This window comes from Dromiciops gliroides, chromosome 1 (assembly GCF_019393635.1).
Source record: "Dromiciops gliroides isolate mDroGli1 chromosome 1, mDroGli1.pri, whole genome shotgun sequence".
Taxonomy (NCBI): domain Eukaryota; kingdom Metazoa; phylum Chordata; class Mammalia; order Microbiotheria; family Microbiotheriidae; genus Dromiciops; species Dromiciops gliroides.
This window is the reverse complement of record NC_057861.1, coordinates 746,914,393-746,935,917: the sequence shown is the minus strand read 5'-3', so window position 1 is coordinate 746,935,917 and position 21,525 is coordinate 746,914,393.

Below are 21,525 nucleotides of genomic sequence, written 5' to 3'. Positions count from 1 at the left end.
ATCAGGTTGTGGATCTCTTTGTGTGGAAACTTACATTAGCCCTGAATATTGGCAACTTTTTGGTGAGTTGCTTGGGGCTACCGAGCAGATCATAGACCAGAGTTGGATGGGATCTCGTGGGTCACTTAATCCACCCCTCATTTTAGAGATCTGGAAAGGACATCCAGAGTATTAGTGACTTGCTAAAGGTCACATAGCCAGAATGTGTCTGAGGCAAGGATTGATGTCTCCCCGAGTACAAGGCCAACCCTCTGTCTTTTTTATCCATACCTTCCATCTTGTATACAGTAGGTACTTAATAAATACTCAAGACTAAAGACTATATAACCAAGATTCCCCAGCCTATGTGCTCTGATAACTGGGCATTTGCTAAACATCTTCATTGGACATGGTTACTTATCTTCTTATGAACGCCATTGTATTTGGCATCCTCTTGCTGATAGTATTTGTTGTCATGGTTAGGGTCCATTTACTGGGCTATTTGATGGGGCAACCATCCTTTTATCCAGGAACCCTGCCCTGGGACCTCCTTGAGGAGCCCTTTGCCAGCCTTGGGTGGCTTCCTGGGATGCTTTGTGCCCCAGCCCATGAGTTACTTCCGAGCTAACATGCCATAGGAGGGAGGGAAAGAACTCTCTAAAACTGCTGGACTGAAAATGAAATATGCCATGGCTGCAGGCTATGTTTTTGCCTTTGCTGGGAAGCTGCTGCCATGCTAATTGTTTCTACAAAAAGAAACTACAACTCTGGCAAAAAAAAAAAAACAAAAAAACAACCAACACCCTCTCTTTGCTTGAACCTGCCATAAAGCATTTTCTGGCAATTATGGGCACTGATTGCACAGGAGCTTAGCTGAACTTAATTGGTGATTTTTTAAAGCTGCAGCACCATAAAAATAGGACCAGCCGCATCCCAGCTTCTTCGGGATGGTACATTAAGCTTTAGTGAAATGTCAAAGATCTGGACAGGCTGCCAAAGGTGTGGGCTTGTAACTCATTGCTGTCGGCTCAGTTATTTAAACCCTGGCTTCTCTCACTTTTGCTTCCTCCCTCTACCCCACACCCAGTGCAGAGAGTTTGGTGTGGGCTTTGAATCTGTCATTGTTGTTCAAGGCTTGAAATGGATAAGGAAATAGACCATATGAGTCAATTTTGAAACACATGGCTTCTACATGGGGAAAATACAGTACATGTGACTGATGCAGAGGGTCTGCATCCCATTGATGTTCATCATCTTTTGGGGTCCATTCTAATGTGTTCTGAAGTTCAAAGTGGCTAATTTCTGATCACTATACCTCTGGAGGTAGGTGCAGTGGGTGTTACAACCTTCATTTTACAGATGAGAAAATGGGGGCAGCTAGGTGGTGCAGTGGATAGAGCATTGGCTCTGGATTCAGGAGGACCTGAGTTCAAATTTGGCCTCAGACACTTGACACTTACTATCTGTGTGACACCGGGCAAGTCACTTAACCCCAATTGCCTCGCCAGAAGAAGAAGAAGAAGAAGAAGAAGAAGAAGAAGAAGAAGAAGAAGAAGAAGAAGAAGAAGAAGAAGAAGAAGAAGAAGAAGAAAAAGAAGAAAAAGAAGGAGAAGAAGGAGAAGAGGAGATGAGAAAATGGAAGTTGCATGGCTTACCAATGATCACACAGGTACTAAATGTCAGAAGTGGGATTTGAACCCAGCTCTTTACAACTCCAAGTCTAACATCCTAGCCTTTACTCTAGGCTGCCTCTATTCCACAGTCAATCAACAAACATTTATCTTCTGGGTACTGTGTGCAAGGCTAAACAGACTTAATCTAGGAACCATTGTCCTGGCTGAATCATTTTGCAATTACACAAATCATGGATTATAAATTTCCTGGAAGTATACCATTCTTTGCCAAGTAGGGGACATTTTCCCTATACACAGGAATTTGGAATGGATGAAGGATGTACTTAAGACAGGGGAAGTTGACATAGAAAGTATGTAGTCCAGCATCTTGGGATTGTCACATCAGTTAACACTTGCTCATTCACACAAGATGTAGCAAAAAACAAAAACAAAACAAAACAAAAACCTTGAAGAAGCTCTATTTCAGGTTATAGGGGAAGGTCCCTGTCATTCAGAGTTAGCAATCCAGTGCTCATTTATACAATGAAATAAACATACTTTATTGACAGAAATGTCCTCGTAGAGAGAAGAAATAGGAGAAATATTGGGAAGTGGAAGACAGGAAGATTTAGGCTCAATCTAAAAGGAAACTTTATAAGGAAAAAATTATTTAAAAATGGAATGGCTTGCCCAGGAGGCAGTGAGAGCTTCCCCCAGCCACCATTGAAGATCTTCAGGTGAAGGCTGATGACCACTTACCAGGTACATTAGTGATTGGGTTCTTGCTGTGGCACAGGTTGGATAATCTAGAAACTCAATGACTTTCTGACTCTTTTATATTATATGATTCTGAAGCCTTTAAACTCATCCACTCTACTTCCTGCTTTCCTGTCCTGAAAAAGGAAAGGTCACTATGTCTGCCCAGTTCTACACTACCCTAATTACAACCTTCCTGTGCCACACACTCTGGCTGTTATGCTAACCCTTTCTCTACATGCCCAGCTACTTACTCTACAGGGTCATCTACACTCAATGAATCTGCTTTCTCACTACCTACTCACCCCTTAAGCCCTTGTGGTTTGGCTTCTGCCATTAACACTTTACCAAAATATCATTTTCCAAGGGCACTAGTGATGTCTTTATTTCTTAACTCAATGGCCTTTTTCTGTTGTCATTGCCCTTGACTGCATTGTGGTTTTTGATTTGTGCTTTGACTCTGTCTCCTTTCCGTGCCATGACACTTCATGTTCATGGCTCTCTGCCTACCTTTTGGAGCACTACTCCACTGGTTCCTTATTATTCTCCTGCTGTACTGACATGGGCTCTCCTCAAGGTTCTCTTTTAGGCCCTTATCACCTCTTTTAAAAAAGAAAAGGCAGGTTAGCATTGTGAAAAGAGCAATGAATTTTGATTTAAGGGAAATGAGTTCAAATTCCACTACTGCTACTACCCATGTGACCTCTTGGCACTATTCTCTCTGGATCTGTTTTTCTCCTGTAAAATGAAGGGGTTGGACTAGATGGCCTCTCAGATCTCTTCCAGCTCTACATTCACAATCTTTCTGTAGACTCTATTCCTTGAAGATTTAATTCATTTCCAATACTTCCAGTGTCATCTTCACCAGACTCTATATCTCCACCCACAACCTTTCTTTATATTGCCAGTCCTAGTTTCTTTTTTTGTGGGGCAATGAGGGTTAAGTGACTCGCCCAGGGTCACACAGCTAGTAAGTATCAAGTGTCTGAGGCTGGATTTAAACTTAGGTCCTCCTGAATCCAGGGCCAGTGCTTTATCCACTGTGCCACCAAGCTGCTGTCCCTGCAAGTCCCATTTTCCCAGTTGCCTATTAGATGCCTCCTTCTGGAAGGTACCTAGAACTAAATGCATCTAAAACTGAAACATTCTCTTCTTTAAACCTTCTTTTTATCCATAACTTCTTTATTCCTTTTAATGACACTAATACTAATTTTCCAGTAACCCAGGATTGGAAGCTTGAACTCATCTTTTTTATCTTCCTCACATGCCCTATGGGAAATTCCTTCTCATCTGTGGATATCCCAGGTTCACTATACTCTGAAGGCCTCTATCCACCCCACCAAAATAAAACAAAACAAAACAAAACACATAGTGCATTATCCTGCAATGATGTGCTTACTTTAATTAATCAACCAGATGATAAAATTAGTTTCAACTAGAGGACAAAATTAGCTCAAATCAAAGGCATTTAGCAACTAGAATAATTAAAAAGTAACAATAGAGCATTCTCATCATAAGCCTAGGGTATATAATCCCACAAATGTGCACACTAGCACTACAAAAATGGATATTCATAAGGAACATATCTGGCTAGGATATTGTTGTTTGTCCTTCATTTTTGAAGAGGACTGATGAGATCACAGGGTGATTTTCTTGACTTTTGCATGAATTGGATTTAAGTGAGGGAAAGTTTCACAAAGTCATCAGTCTTGCTCTCTCCTTGTGAGCCAATGAAGTTGAATGGCAAAAGAAAAGTTAAGATGGCAGATGATGACTTGGGATGCAATGGATGACCTTGGTGTCTTCAATATCTGACCTAGCTCTAAGAGCTCCACAGTGCCTAATCATCTATGTTCATATATGTTGGAACAGACAGTCTCCATCTGCCATGGGGAAGACTTCATAGGCTTGGGCCAGACACCATCCTAACTCATGAACAGGTTTGAGGCCCATGGCTTGCCATCTACTTGGTTTAGCCTGACTGCCCAGATAGTTTACCGGGATGTGACTACACATGCTACAGTTTCTTCGAGGCACAGATGGGAGTTGAATGCCAGACAAACACCAAAGGTGGATGAAGGGCCCTGTTAAGGGCTCAGCAAACCCTCACATCGGAGGTGCTAGTTCTCCTTGCATACCCCATTTTCCCCAATGTGCTTAGGGCACACATGGTAGGGAACCTACTGCAGGGCTTGGGGTGTAGTCTTGTGCCATCATCACATCATTGCCATTCATCCTCCTTCCTACCAGGTTAGGCAGGAGGCCTTTTCTGGGCAGGAGTTTGCTGTTCTCATGGTCACAGTCAGATGACACTGTGCTGGGCATTTGCCTGTGGGTTTCTGCTATTAGTATCTGGCTTTCAATAATAATTATCAGCTGAGGTTTTATTTCTTCCCCATAAAAGGAAGAGGAGACTTTGGCTATCTCTCTTTTCACATGGAGTGCGGTGGCTGCAATTTAGGCTCTTTTTGTGAGGGTGGCAGGCACTTCACATAATCAATTTTTCAACTAAGAGGAATTCTCAGCTGCTTTCTCAAACACAGTGTCTGGCACATAGTAGGCATTAGGTAAATGCTTGTTGAGTTAGGAAGAAGAATCTATAAACTCTCAGAGTTTTTGTTGTGTATGACTTTTCTCTTCAGAAGAAGAAACTTGCCTCCAAGGACCAAATTCTCTTGAAACAGAATTTTCCAACTAAATATAACCCAAAGTCATTTAATTTTGAGGAGCCACCTCAAAATAATTTGTAGAAATTGCTTTTCAACCAATCAATGAAGGCTATCCAGAACTGGGGTGCTTTTTGTTTTCATCAATACCCCTCAAGATTCTATGATTAGTTAATCAGTTAGCATTTATTACACTGTGCTAATTGCAATAAAATGGCCCCTATTCATGAGCGTTCTTAGAGAGCAGACTAGAGGAAAGCTAGATGGTACAGCACATAGAGTACTAGTTCTGGAGTCAGGAGGATCTGAGTTTAAATATAACCTCAGACACTTACTAGCTGTGTGTGTGTGTGTGTGTGTGTGTGTGTGTGTGTGTGTGTGTGAGAGAGAGAGAGACAGAGACAGAGACAGAGACAGAGACAGAGACACAGAGAGAGGGGGCAGAGAAACAGAGAGAGACACAGAGACACAGACATAGAGAGACACACAGAGAGAGGCAGAGAGACACAGAGAGAGACACAGAGAGATGGAGTGACAGAGAGACAGACAGAGACAGACAGATACAGAGATAGAGAGAGACAGAAAGGCAGAGAGAGAAGGAGAGAGGAAAGGAGGCATGGAGAGAGGGAGAAAGGGAGGGAGGGAGAGAGAGACACACAGAGAGAAACAGAGACAGAGAGACAGAGACAGAGAGACAGAGACAGAGAGAGAGCAGACTAGAGAACCAACAAGTTCAGTGAGATTCAAAGATCTGTCAGTCAGAATGTGTTCGAGGCAGGACTGGAATAAGATGTTCCTAGTGTTCAGATCCTCTCTTTCCCCATGCAACATAGCTTCTTTTTCTCTCTGTGTGTGTTTGTATATGCACACATACAGAGCACACACACATGTTCCTAGATATAAAGATAGATGTATATCTCTCTGTGTGTATATACACATATACATAAAAGTGTGTGTGTATGAATACAATGAATATAAAACAAACAAATACAAATCTATACAAAGTCATTCAATATGAGGTAGTTTGGAGGAGGGAGTCTAACAGTTGTTGGGATCAGGAAAGACTTCATGGAGAAAGTGATGCAGGAGCTGTGTCTTAAGAGAAGGAAGGGCCTCTATGAGGGGTAACTGGAGGTAGTGAATTCTAGGCATAGACAGCCAATGCAAAGACATGGAAATAGGAGATGGAGTGTCCCATGTGAGGAACAGAGAGAAGCCAATTTGACTGAGTCAAAGAGTGTGGGAGGGGGAATAATGCCCAATGAACCTGGAAGGGCAGGTTGGAGTCAGGTTGTGAATGACTTTAAAAGCTAAATGAAGGAGTTTAAATTTTATCCTAGAAGCAATAGGAAGCCATTGGAGTTAATTGAATAGGGGAGTCACATGGTTAGAGCTATACTTAATGAAAATGACTTTGGCATCAGTGTGTAAAATGGATTAGAATGGGGGGGGGGCGGGGAATTTGAGGCACAGAGGCCAATTTGGAGACTGTTTTAAAAATCTAGGTGAGAGCTGATGAGAGCCTATACAGAATGGTCTCTGTGCAAGTAGGGAGAAGAGACTGGATGCAGGAGATGTTGCGAAGGAAGAAATGGCCATATTTGGCAACTGACTGGCCTGAGGAGTGTGAGGAATCAAGAATAACACTGAGATTATAGTCCTGGGAGATTGGAAGAATGGTGGTACCCTCAACAGAATTAGGAAGTTTGGAAGAGGTGAGGGTTTGGGAGAAGAAAGAAGAATTGAGTTCTTAATATGTTGACATTGAGATATCTCCAGAACATCTAGTTTGAAATTCTCAGTAGGTAAATTGGTGATTCAAAATTGAAGGTCAGAACAGAGACTGGGCCTCGGTCTGGGAGCCATCTTCAGAGAGATAATAGTCCAATTCGTAGGATCTCAGGGGTCACCAAGAGTGAGTGTAGTTTCAGAGAAGAGGGCCTAGGAGAGAGCTCTGGGGAACAGCAGGGTTGTGAGGGCCCTTGATTCATATCATAAGCCAGCTGGGAAACTGAAAGGGAATGGTTGGACAGGAAAGAAGAGAATCAGAGAAAGAACAGTATAATGAAAAAACATGAAATCATGAAGAGACAAGAGCATCTCCAGGAAGAGAGACTAGTCAAAAGTAGAAGATTGAGAAGGGCAAAATCTGAGAAAAGAAGATGTACTTCAGCAATTGAGAAATTGCTGGTAACTTTGGAGGGCAGTGAGGAAGTGATGAGTGATAAAGATGGAAGCCAGATTATAAAAAGTTGAGGAGAGATTGAGAGGAAATGAAATGTAAGCAGTGAATATAGAAAGATTTTACCAGGAGCATGGCTTGAAAATGGCAGTTAGGTGGCACTGTAGTGGACAGAGTGCTGGGCCTGGAGTCAGGAAGATTCATCTTCCTGAGTTCAAATATGACTTCAGATACTTATTAGCTGTATGACCCTGGGCAAGTCACTTAAACTTGTTTGCTTCAGTTTCCTCATCTATAAAATGAGCTAGAGATGGAAATGACAAACCTCTCCACCAGTATCTCTGCCAAGAAAACCCCAAATGGGGTCAAAAAGAGTTGGATATGACTGAAAACAACTGAACAACAACTACAATGGCTGAAAAGGGGGAGGAAAGATAAAAGACAGTAGTTTGAGGAGATAGTAGGGTTTAGAGTAATTTTTTGTTTGTTTGTTTGGTTTTTTAGGGTGGAGAGATGTGGATATGTTTGGAGGTAGTTGGGAAAGAGCCCATTAAAAAAGAAGTTTAAGTTTCAAGAGAGAAAGCAGATGCTGGAGTACAAAATCTGCTAGAGAACATAGGAGGGGGTAGAACCCACAGGGATTGGTGTTGGCAAAGTGTAGGGCCATCTCTTTGTCAGGGACTGGGGAAAAGAAAAAGAATGAGGAACAATGATAAGGTGTTTTGATAGTAAGAGGGTTAGAGAAGAGAGACTTCCCATTGAATGACTTTCCTTTTCTCAAAATCAGTTCCTCAGCCAAGAGGGAGGGGAGTAATGTGGATGGGGATGTTGGGGGACAGCAGAGAAGGTTTGAAATTCCTTTAGTAGTATTAGATAGGTAAGTGATTAGGGAGGAATAAAGAGATGGCCTTGCTGCAGTGATGGTCCAGTTAAAGCTGGATAACATGCCTTTATAATGTACCCAATCAACATAGCTGTGAGACTTCTTCCAGGTCAGTTCAACAGCTTGTGAGTAGGAACAGAGGAGAGGAGGTGCATGGCAGGAGTGGTTAAGGGCTGAGATTTGACAAGAGAAAAACAGCCAAAAGAATGCAGGAAGGAATTCCATAGCAGGAGACACGGTAGAGTTAAATAACTAATAATAGTGTCAGGATTGGAAAGGGAAAAAAGGGAGGAAAGCAAAGTCAGAACTTGGGTAGTGATTTAAGAAAGGGATTGAGGATCTGACAAAGGTGAGGAATATGTAGGAGAAGCGAGGCCTAGAGAGACATGGGATGATAGGAGGTTGTGTCATATAGGGCACTGTCAGGTTCTAATAAGGTGGTGGCACTCATGGGTAATGGTGAACTCAGGTGCGTGTGACAATTCCTATGTATGGCAGAGGAAGAATGAATGAATAGAATGTAGGATTTACATAAGTTGAGGGAGTGAGTTTAGTTTGAGAGACTATGTGTGGGAATTAAAGTCTTCTGGTTTAAGATCAGGAATTGGAGAGGAGGGAGGGAGGATGACTTGGGGCTTGCTATCTGGCACCTGCTATGATTGGCTAAATGAGCAAGGAACCAAGCAAGCCAGGGAGAGCATCATGGAGGTATTGACTTTCACCTCAATCCTTTGGTTTAAATTTTTGGGTTAGGCATTTCTTTTTTTTTCTTTATTTCTTTTTTTTGGTGGGGCAATGGGGGTTAAGTGACTTGCCCAGGGTCACACAGCTAGTAAGTGTCAAGTATCTGAGGCTGGATTTGAACTCAGGTCCTCCTGAATCCAGAGTTGGTGTTTTATCTGCTGTGCCACCTAGATGCCCCCCTTGGTTCAAGTTTTTGCTTTCATTCCTGATAACTGGTCAGTAACAATCTTCTGAGATTCTGAGCTGCTGTCACTGAATTACAGAGATTAAGGTATTAGAAAACAGAATTCTGCCAGCTGTAGGACAAGTGAGAATCATCTGAATGGAGCCCCAGATCTCCAGTGTCTTGTGAGTACTGGGAACAATGTTAGCATAGGAGTTATGGTACAGGCTCTCAGTTTTTCCTTTGAAACTCTAGAGACCTGGGTACATTGGAGAAAGTGTATTCTGATATCAGGTATCAGGGTCAGCAAACACCCTATGATTAAGTCCACTAGGCCACAGTGAATTTTCAAATGGTGCCAGTTCCTTAGCCTTATCCAAACACAAATTGAAGTCAGTAGAGTACAAAGGAAAGAGTAATGAATTTGACATGAAGACCTGGGTTGAAATCCAGTTTCTGCCAGTTACTACCTTGAACAAATCAATCACTAGACCCCAGTTTTTTCATCTGTAAAACTAAAAGGGTGCATAAGTATAAAAATGTTTATAGCACTGTTTTGTGATAGCAAAGAACTGGAAATTAAAAGTGTTCATAAATTGGGGACTGTCTGAACAAAATATGACGTATGAATGTAACAGAATATTATTGTGCTGTAAGAAATGAAGGGGAAGGTTTCAGAGAAACTTTGGAAGACATGTATGATCAGATGCACAGTGACATGAGCTGAAGCAGGAGAACCACACATGACAACTTTGTTTAAGACAAACAACTTTGAAATACATAATAACTCTGATCGATGCAATGATCAACCCCAAGTCCATAAGACCCATAATGAAGCATGCCCATTCCACACAGGGTGTGTGTACAATGAAGCACACATCATCAGACCCAATCACTATGGGAATTTATTTTTTGCTTGATTATATATATATTTATTGCAAGATTTTTGTTTTTATTTTTTTTTCATTTGGGGGTAAGCAGATGAGAGGGAAATAAAATAAAAGCTTGCTAATTAAGCATAAAATTAATATTAAAAATAAAATGAGGGGGTTGGCCTAGATGACCTCTAAAGAGCTTTCAAATATTAATCTATGACCCTATAAGATGCTTCCACCCATGGAGATGGCACACAACATGATCTCTGAGTCCCCTTTTGCCACAGGCCTTCTGGATTCCCAAGCTGTAGTGGTGGCAGATGACAACTTGGATGATTCATCCCCTACTCCCACCTGGGACAGGGCTGGAAAAATAACCATGAAAGATTTGACATGGCCTTTTCTATTTTTGCCTTCTAATGGGGATTGTGTTTTCAGAGGTAGCACCTGAGTGTTTGACATCTGTCTATACATACACTTCATTATCATTTGAGGAGTTCCCCAACTCCCATAGATCCATTATGGTATTATCCATTTTGTGGACTGAGATTCCCACTAGTAAACCTTTGGATTAGAATACAAAGAAAGAAACGTGGCTCTAGAAGACCTGTGTTATGACTGTGTCTGACTTAAAAGGAGAACCAGAGTGCTAGTATTTGATCTGGTGTAGCATATTACATAAAGGTAGTTTTACCTTGGAATGCTGGGCAAGTTCCAATGTGTCTGTTGTAGGTGGGGGTGGAGGATGGGGTGGAACTGAGGGAGAGAGAGTTTGGTGTCAATAAGTCCTTAGAGGCAGGATTAGCATATGGGGCAGACAACAAAGTCAGTCTTGGGCTGGATAGTGGTAGAGACCCTGGACATTAATAATAAGGAATAGTAGGTGAACCAAGAATGCCAGGTGCCCAGGCATCATGCATTAGGGAAGGATCAAATAAAATCTCAGATTCAAAAAGTTCTTTGCAACTTATAAAATACTAGATACACCTGTGGCATTATTATTATAATCACTAGGTGGCACTGCTACCCACTAACCTGATCCTATTCACCATAAAGGACCTGGGCCTGGAAAGTCACTCTAGGGGTTATATGTGCCTCCTCAGGGAGGGGGAATGTCAGGGAAGTCTTGAGCTCTTTATGATTCTCAGAGACTGGGAGTTCTTCTATCCCCAGCTCCACTTTTCTCTGAGTAGCCATGCCATCTCATCATCTATAGGCTATGGGTACTATTTCCTCACAATCACAACATAGAACCTAGGAACTTTAGAAAAGACACAGTTCAAGTTTCTACTCTAAGGTGGGCAATTTTGAAACACAGTTTTGGGGATATAGATGGAATGTTAGCACAATTAATTCCCTACATATCAATGAATTTTGACATTAAAATGATTTCTATCTTTGTGGAAGTTCCTAGCAGTTAAAAGTAAAGGGAAGATGGGGGCAGCTAGGTGGCACAGTGGATAAAGCACTGGCCTTGGATTCAGGAGGACATGAGTTCAAATCTGACCTCAGACACTTGACACTAGGTGTGTGACTTTGGGCAAGTCACTTAACCCTCATTGCCCCTCCTTCCCCCAAAAAGTATGGGGAAGATAAAATAAACAATGTGAAAATGAAAATGGAGTGAGAACAGGAAACCCTGGGTTCTAGTCCTGACTTTGCCACAGGCTACCTTTGGACAAGTCCCTGGCCTCCTCTTGATAGGCCCTTGTTTTCTTCACCTTTAAATGAGCAGGTTGAACTAAGTAAGGCCTCATTTAATTTTAAATTCTGTTTAATCCAAGGGACATAATCTTTCCCTCTTTACCTAGGACCAGGGGTGGTAGGGTAAGGTAAACTTTAGAGATCTGGCTTTGGCTCCCCTTTCCATTGTCTTATGGATTTGGTTGGTGTGGATTAGAGGCACAACCCAGCCCCACTCACCTACCCACTGACGGGCACTAACATTCTACCTACATTTATTGGGCTTATGAATCCCTTGAACATCAGGCTACTTAAGCAAAGACAGTATGGTGCCATGAATAGAGTGCCAAACTTGCATTCAGGAAGACCAGGATTCAAATCCCACCTAAAATACTCATTAGCATTTCCCTGGGCCAGTTTCCTCATCTGTAAAGGAAGGTGCTTGGATTCAGTGATTTCAAAGGTCCCTTCCAACTCCAAGAATATGGCCAGGGATTTGGGATACAAAGTAAAAGTGCTAGTATTCCAGCTCATAGTTTGGGGAAAGAATGTATTGAATAGGACAATACACCATAGCAGAGCATTTCCCCTTCTGAGTGGGCCCAGCCAACCCATGATCTCTGCACTGTGGAAACTGCAAATCCTCCCATAGTGATCACCTTGATTCCCCAGAAGAATTTTCTTCTAGCTTCTGGGAATCAATGAAGTTCCTGTGCTCTTGTTTAGGGGTAGCAGGGCCTTCATGCAGTTAACGGGGTGTGAGATTTAGAGAAAGAGGGCCTGAGATCAAATCTAGACTCTGCCACTTGCTACTTGTGTGACCTTGGGGAAGTCATTCACTTCTCTGGACCTTAATTTCCTCATCTGTAAAATGGAGGGGTTGGACTTCATGCACTTCAGGGTCCCTTCTAGCTCTATAGCTATGTATGATCCTATGCCTTGCTTTCCCTTCCATTCAAGTATGTGGTGGTAGCCACTAATAGCATTATTCCCATGTCTCTGTCTCTGTCTCTCCTCCTCCCTCATCTCTCTCCCCATTATTTTGGACTTGCTTACCTCTGCACATGTTATAGCATTCCCTACCCTACAGAATGTAAGCCCCAGTGAAGGCAGGAACTTTTGTTTGGTTTTTATGTTCATATCTCGTGTCTACCACAGTACATTGCAAACAAAACAACAGCCGTTTAATACGTGTTTGTTGAACTACATTGTAGTATACCATTCCAAGGAGCTGATTTTCCTTCCCAGGTATTCTGACATGCAGGTATCATACCAGCTAATTGTAGCAATGGATAGAGTCCTGGGCCCAGAGTCAGGAAGACCTGAGTAAAAATCCACCTGAGTAAAAATCCACTGCCTGGTGGGCAAGTCACATAACCTCTCTGCCTCATTTTCCTTAACTGTAAAATGAGGGTTGTAATAGAACCTACCTCTGAGGATTGTTTTGAGAATTAAATGAGATAATATTTGTAAAGTGCATAGTCCAGTGCCTGGAACATAGCAGGTGTTATATAAACATTGATTCTATCCTCCTCCATACCTGAAAGAGGGCTGTGCTTTAGCTATGGCCTGGCAGGGTTAGGGTTGGGGTACTTCAAAATACAGCTTAAACTAAAAACCCGTCAGCAGGATCTCCTTGCATCCAAAGCTGAGATGATTGGGTCAGCCATGGTCTTGCTTGATCTTCTCTTGTTCTGAGACTTATGTATAAGCTTTTACTCATTCTTATCTTCATTTCTCACCCCACCCTTTAAGTACTAAAAACCTTCCTAGTTTTAGCCTCTGACTTTGGTTACTTGTCTGAAATTGCTCATGTCCTTAAGAATTTTTGCTGCAGATGTAAGTTGTTAGACTAAAAATATTTCTAGGAATGGAAGCTTGAGTCCTTCTCTGGAGTTTTTACCTCTGTCCTGCTGCCATTGATTGGGGCTTTGGCAGAGCTGGTGTATACCTCGAGACACATGGGGAGATTGTTCAGACTTTGTAGGGAAGGGGAGGAACTGACTGCAGTAGGAGTGATACAGTCAAAGTAGGAAGAAGCAAGAGCTCCAAGGGCAGGTTCAATTGTTGGACTGTTTCTAATAGAGTGATATTGAATAAGAGAAAATGTCAAGTATCACATCTGGATCCAAAAAATCAACTGCACAACTTTACAATGTAGCAGACATGACTGAGAAATATTTCTGAGAAGAAAGCATATTTAATTGGACTATAAATGTCCTGTGAGTTAACACTGTGGTCTGGTATAAAACAAAACAACCATTCTACTTTGGCACTGAGAAACAAAATCAAGTCAACAAGCATTTAAGGAACTATTATGTGCCAGTTGTTGTACAGGTGTTTCAGTCATGTCCAACTCTTTGTGACCCCATTTGGGTTGTTGTTGTTGTTGTTGTTGTTGTTATTGGCAAAGATACTGGAGTGGTTTGCCATTTCATTTTCCAACACATTTTGTAGATGAGGAAACTGAGGCAAACAAAGTTAAATTACTTGCCCAGAATCACACAGCTAGTAAGTGTCACATTTTAACTCAGGTCTTCCTAACCTAGGCCCAGTGCACTATCCCCTGTGCCGCCTAGCTGTCACTCTATGCCAAGCACTATGATAAGTGTTGGGGATATAAAAAACTGCTACCACCCTACTCCCTGCAAAGAAGCCCCCGTGTCAAGGAGTTCACTATCTAATTGGGGAGACAATGTGAAAGTAGACATTTGAAGGAATTAAGCTGTCCAAATGACAACTGACTTCACTCTTAGCTGAGAAAGGAACAAAGAGCTTTTCTTCTCTACTCCCAACCCCACAGGTCTGATCTCATCAGATTAGAAGGGAAACCAGTAAGGGAGTGGTGGCCAGGTTTATAGGATTTATTTCCTCCCATATAGGGATGGAGATGTATCAAAAGGACTGCAGATAGGACCCAGGATGGTGGATGCTTCACCAACCATAGCCTGCTTCCTCAGTCCTTGTTCTCTGCCCCTCCCACTTTGCTTAACCCTTGTTTGCCTGTAGGGCAGCTATTTGAATAAAGAGGAAGAGCAAAGTTTAAATTTCATCTTGACCTGTTGTGCCCCAAACAGAACTCTTCTTCTCCTCCCTTTTCCCTTCCTCCCATCCATCTTTTCTTCCAAAATTTCCTATGACTGATGGGGCACCATCATTTGCCCAGTTCCCCAGGATTGCGATGTTAGTGCCATCTTTGATCTTTCACTGTTACTCATCCCACCTATTCAGTTGCTAAGACATCTTGTTTCTACGTTTATCATATCTCTCAAAGACATCTCCTTTTCTCTCTACTCACAACTATGACTCCAATTCAAGTCCTTGTCTCTTCTCATCTACACTATTTCTATAGCCTTTCCACTAAGTCTCTTTGCCTCAAGTCTCTCCCTACTCAAATCATCCTGCTCTTAGCTCACAAAGTGAGTTGTAGGTCACTTCCCTTAGATATCACTTTTAAAAGTTTAAACCAGAGGAATTTGGGGAGGACAGGAAAACAGTAATGCCTGGAGTGATGGGGGAAAGGCTTTATGTGGGAATTGGTGACTGAGCTGAGCCTAGAAGGAAATTAGGCATCCCAAGACTTGAAAGTAAGGATAGAGTGCATTCCAGGCAGAGGGCACAGCTTGTGCAAAAGCATGGAGGTGGGAAATGGAGGGCTGTGTTGGGTGGAATAGCAAGGAGGGTGGTTTGGCAGGAACATAGAGTATGTTATCATCTCATTTGCATGTTAATTTGCAATCATTTCCTTCCAGTTCTCATTCTGCTTTTCTGTGAAGATGTCTCTCATGCACATTCAGTTGTTCCTGTATTTCTCTCACCCTTAATGCATGTGCATTGATTTTCCCCATGAGATGATTCTGCCATCAGGTGAGGAAGGGACTTCCCTTCCTACTGCCAGTGAGCCCGGGATGAACAGGCATTATTTTAGAAATCTGGTTTACATTTTTTCCAACCTGGGGTTATAGACCCTCTTATCTGGTGGGAGTTTCCATGTGCAAACTGAAAGAAGAATGTACCCTTCAGTGAAGACAAAATTATCAGTCTTTCCAATAAGGCTCCCCTTGGCAGGCTGGTTCATTTACCCACTTGATGAAAACAGAGAGACTATTTCTGCTTTTATAAACTTCCCTGCCTCGGTCTCACGGGTTTGTAACCTCAGCATTAACTCCAGTTTTTCACTCTCCCTCAGTCTAAAAATCTAATTTTTTTCAGATCATGATCTTTCTTCTGCCATTACATCTCGAATATCTGATCTCTCCTCTGCCTCACAGCAGCCATGGCAGCTCATGGCCTCATGACCTCTTGCCTAGATTTTTGCTACAGCCTCCTAACTGGTCTCCCTGCTTCAGGTCCCCTCCAACTCCAATCCATCCTCTGCATACTGCTGCCAAAGGGATTTTCCTTAAATGTAGACCTGACTGTGTGACTGACTACCCTATTTAATCAACTCTAGTGACCTCCTATTGTCCCTAATATAAATGCTAACTTGGCTGGTTGGCTTTTAAAGCCACTCATGACCTGGCCCCCATATGTCCTATCATCCTCCCTGGACTCCTTCCACTTTCCAAATTGTGAATTGACCAAAATCGCTTTCTTTATTCCTCACAGAAGACACTCATCTCCTACCTCCATGCCTTTGCACGGCTGTCCCCCATGCCTGGAATACTATTTTTCCTCGCCTAAGCCTGACAGAATTTTCTTTCCTGAAGACATAGCTCAAGAACCATGTTATGCACAAATCCTTTCCAACTCATATTGGATTACATTGCATATATTTATATTTGCTCACTTTATATTTATGCTATATATTTATATATTTACATGTACATACTATCTTATTAGAATGTAAGCTTATTGCAAGTATGGATTGTTTCATCCTTCATTCTTGTGTCCCCAGTGCAGCAAAATGCCCAACACACAGTAGATGCTTAATAAATGTTTTCTAGTTCACTTATCTTTGTGGCTTTCATTTTTTGTTTTTGTTTCTGTTTTGTGAAGCAATTGGGATTAAGTGATTTGCCCAGAGTCCCACAGCTAGTAAGTGTCAAGTGTCTGAGGTCGGATTTGAACTCAGGTCCTCCTGACTTCAGGGCCAGTGCTCTATCCACTGTGCCACCTAGCTGCCCCCTGGCTTTCTTTTTTTAAAGTACAGAAACCAGGGTTCAAAACCTGCCAGAGATACTTACTGTGTGACTCTTTGCAAGGTATTTAACCTCTCTGTGCCTCAGTTTCCTCCTCTGTAAAACAAGGAAGTTGAATTTGATCATCTTAAATGTGCCTTATATTTCTTGTGCTATGTCCTTGATAAGAAGAAATGTTAAGACCTAACTTTTGCTATTTATTTCCTGTGTGACCTTGGGCAAATCACTTCTCTGAGCCTCACTTTCTTCTTCTGTAAAGTGAGAGGGTTAGGCCAGATGGCTTCTAAAGTCTCTTCCTGCTCTCAATCTGTTGATTGGCTGAAAAAGTAGAGGACCTTCTGTGAAAGATTTCTCTGGCTGGAGAAGTGAGTGATATCCCCGCTAATTATTGGAAAAACACTAGGGTCTGTGGGCTTACCTTGATACAAGTGCCTGGAGGGTATGAGGTCTAATCTAGAAGAGGAAATGGGAGTTGGGTGGAAGGAAGCTAGGGTGCAGAATAGACATAATGTGTTTCTGAGATAGCCCAGGCACTAGTTGGGAGGAGAAAGGCTAATTGGCTCAGAAGGCTGTGTTGTCCTTTTGGGGGAAATTGATGGTTGAGGTTTCCATCCTCAGCGACTTGGGAATTCTGTAAAATCTGAGTTTGTTAATTTTCCTTTTATTCTCTCAAATGCCAGTAAAAGCCATCTCTGCTTTGCCTGCCCTAAAGGGAAGGAAAGGTCACATTTAGAACCAGGGAGTGAGAGAATTAGAGAAGCCCCAGGGCCAGCTCAAGACAGATGGCACTGGTAGAGAGATACAGAAGGAGACACTTCAGTCATAATGTGAGAAGCCTGCCAGGACAGAGCAAGTAAGGGAGACGAGAAAACATCAGGTGGGAAGGACAGGAATTAGGATATTTCTTGCCTGGAGTTTCTCTGCCCCTCAGAAAGCCACAGGCTTTTTCTGACTTCCCTGGATGTTTGTTCACCTCCTCTGCAGGCTGTGGGGAAATTCAGCTTACTTGGGACAAGGGAAAGCTGGACGCAGTGACATCTGGGGAGAGCTCTGCTCTCTCCTACTCAGTGGTTATTTTGTCCTGGGTGGAAGCAAGGTCTTCTGGTTGGGTGGATGGTAAAAGGAAGCCATGACACTTTGGGAGGGAGGGATCATGCTGGTGAGTGAAATGGGGCAGGGGACTGCTGATTAGAATCACCCTCTACCAGTGACTGACTGAATGAACCATTGATTGAAGCACTCACTACATGTAGGCACTATGATAAATCCTGGAGAAAGTAATATAAAAAGATAGTCTCTGTTTGACTTCCTATGGCAAATCATTAACTGTTCTTCAACTTAGTCTTTTATTTTTACTTTTAGAAAATTATTATTTATTTATTTTTAACATTCTTTTCTTTTTAAATTGAGTTCCAAATTCTCTTATTCCTCCTACACAGAGAAGGTAATCAGTAGGATATCAATTTTTTTGTGTGTAATCGTGCAAAACATATTCCCATATTAGCTATATTGCATAAAAAACAAGAAAAATAAAGTGAGAAAACTGCTTCAATTTTCACTCAGAGCTCATCACTTCTCTCTCTGGAGATGGAGAGCATTATCTTTTTAAATCACGAGTCCTTTGGAATTGCCTTGGATCATTTTAGTGATCAGAGTAATCAAGTCTTTCATGGATGATCATCATTACAAAATTGCTGTTACTGTGCCATCATCTGCTGGTTTTTCCTTGCTTCATTTTGTATCAGTTCATATAGGTCTTGTGATATTTTTGTAACTCTCTCACTCCACCCTTGTCATTCAACTTTATTGAGTTCTTTATGATCATGTTTATCTTTTTATTCTTCTCTGTGTCTTGAGTTAGAATTTAAATTTTCTAATCAGCTCTAGTCTTTTAATCAGAAATGCTTAAAGGTACTCTCTTTCAATAAATATCCATTTTTCCCTTTGAAGGATTATACTCAATTTTTCTGGGTAGCTTATTCCTGGTTGAAATCCCAGCTCCTTTGTTTACCAGAATATCATATTCCAAGCTCTTCACTTCTTTAATGTAGCAACTGATAAATCTTGTGTGAGCTTGACTGTGGCTCCATGATATTTGAACTATTTCTTTCTGACTGCTTGCAATATTTTGTCCTTGACCTAGAAGTTTTGGAATTTGGATATATCCTGGAAATTCTCAGTTTGGGATCTCTTTTAAGAGTTGATTAGTGGAGACTTCCTGGGCAGAGCCAAGATGGTGGAGGACAGGCAATGACTCCTCAGAGTTATCCCCCAAATCCCTTCAAATAATGCCATAAGACAATACCTGGAGCAGCAGAACCCACAAAAGGAAGAGATAAGATTATTATCCATCCAAAACAACTTAGAAGGTCAGTAGGAGGGGTCTGCTGTGCTGAGGCAGGAGTGGAACCCAGCCCCAAGGTCAAGCTGACACAGATCCAGTCCCAAGCAGGTTGCACCAGAGAATGAGACCTCTGGAGCCTCTGAATCAGCTGCAGTGCCAGCATCTTCTGCAACTAAGTTCAGGGTATGGGGAGAGGGCTGAGTGGTTGGCCAGAGAGAGATTACAGAGGTTGCTGCTGGCACTGAGGTGGAACTTGATTGTTTTACCCCTGCTGGGAACCAGAAAGCAGCCTTGAGTTGCAGTGGCCTAGGTGGGAGAGGGGAGCAGGCTCACCAGAGCTATCAACCCAGTGAAAGAAAAAGGTTTTTTTCTGGTTGAATACCAAGTAGGTCTGGTGTTATTTTCAGACAAGAGCACAGGCCAGGTGAGTGCAGAACAGGTCTCTCCTTAAACTGTACCACAGAAGACCCCCTGAAGCTTGGGACAGTGCAGTTGGAAGCAGTGCCCCACTTTAAGAAGGAGGTAAAAGTCAAGTAAAAGGTGGTCAAGATGAGCAGTCAGGGAAATATGCAGACCATAGAAAGTTTCTTTAGTGACAAGGAAGATTAAGGTGCACCCTCAGAAGGGGATAGCAACATCAGGGCTCCTACATCCAAAAATTCCAAGAAAAATATCAATTGGCCTCAAGCCACAAGAGGCACTCAAAAAGGACTTTGACAATAAAGTAAGAGAGGTAGAGGAAAAAAATGAGAATTATGCAGGAAAGTCATGAGAAAAAAGTCAACAGCTTGAAAAGCCAAATGGAAAAGTTCTCTGAAGAAAATAATTGCCTAATTGGGATTGAACAAATGGAAGATAGTGAATTTATAAGAAATCAAGACACAATAAAGCAAATCCAAATGAATGAAAAAATAATAGAGGGCAAAGAGGTGATTAGTCGATTTTTAAAATTTCTATTTTACCTTCTGGATCTAAGATATCAGGGTAGTTTTCCTACATAGTTTCTTGAAATATGAAATTGAAGCTATTTTTTGATCATGCCTTTCATGTAAGCCAAAAATTCTTAAATTATTTCACCTTGATCTATTTTCCAAGTCATTTTTTCCCCAATGAGATATTTCACATTTTCTTCCATTTTTTTCATTCTCTTAACTTTGTTTTATTTCCCTTAATGCCTCATGGATTCATTTGCTTCCACTTGCCCAACTCTAATTTTTAAGGAGTTCTTTAGTGAATTTTTGTGCCTCTTTTAAAATTAATTCCATTCTGTTTTCTGAGTTATTTTCTTCAGTATTATTTTTGTGCTTCTTTTACCAAGCTAATTACCAAGTACTTTTTGGTTTTTTATTTTGGCTGGGCAATGAGAATTAAGTGACTTGCCCAGGGTCACAGAGCTAGTAAATATCAAGTGTCTGAGGCCAGATTTGAACTCAGGTCCTCCTGAATCCAGGGCCAGTGCTTTTTCCACTGTGCCACCTAGCTGCCCCTTTACCAAGTACTTTTTTTACAAAATTTTCTTGCATTACTCTAATTTCCCCAATTATTCCTCTCCCACTCTTATTTCTTTCTTTGACTCCTCCAGGAATTCTTATTAGGCTTGTGTTCAGTTACCATTTTTCTTTGAGAGTTTGGCTGTGGGCATTTTCCCATTTTTTGTCTTCTTCTGAATTTGTGTCTTGGTCTTCCTTGCCACTGTAGTAGTTTTTATGGTCTAGTTCTTTTTGTTATTGTTTGCTCATTTTTCAGCCCATTTCTTGACTTTGAACTTTATATTAAAGGTGGATTTTGGAAAGCCCTGTCCAAACTTCTGACTTTTTCTTGCTGCTATTTTCAGAGCTAGTTCTGAGGGTCATTAAGTTTATTTTATCCAAGATAGTATGATGTGGGGAGAGGTACGGTCATTATTTTCCTTGTCTGCATGAAGGTTTTACTCAGGTACCACACCTGCTCTCCTGAAACCACAATCAGTAGCACTCCTCTCTGCCTCAGAAATGTCACTACAGCCCCTACTCCCTTGGGACTGCAAGTGCTCCTCTCTGCTCTGGAATTGTAACCTGAAACTGCATGTGGGCAATAGAGTTGCCAATCAGCGCCAGTTGCACCCAATGGCAGCAAAAAATTCCCTATAACCTTTTCCTGACCAGTTGTCTGATTCTCTTATTGTTTCTGGACTGGGACTTTTTGAAGATGCTACTGCTTCTACTGCCACTTCCAAGTCCCCCCATTGGTATTTCTGTTGCCTCCAAGGCCAGTCACTCTTGCTGTCATTTCTTGCACTAATTACAGGCTGGCACTCACCCTTGTTAGGGGGTAAAATTCTAGCTAGTCTAAAATATCTAATTAGTGGTCGCCAATAAATTATAAGCTTTAGCAAGAGTTAGACTTTTAAGCATTTATTAAGGAGAATAAGAATTTGGTGAAGAGAGAGAGAAAGAGGCCTAGACTATCTATCAAAGGGAGAGCACATTTCACTCCCCTCTCCATGAGAATCCAGAT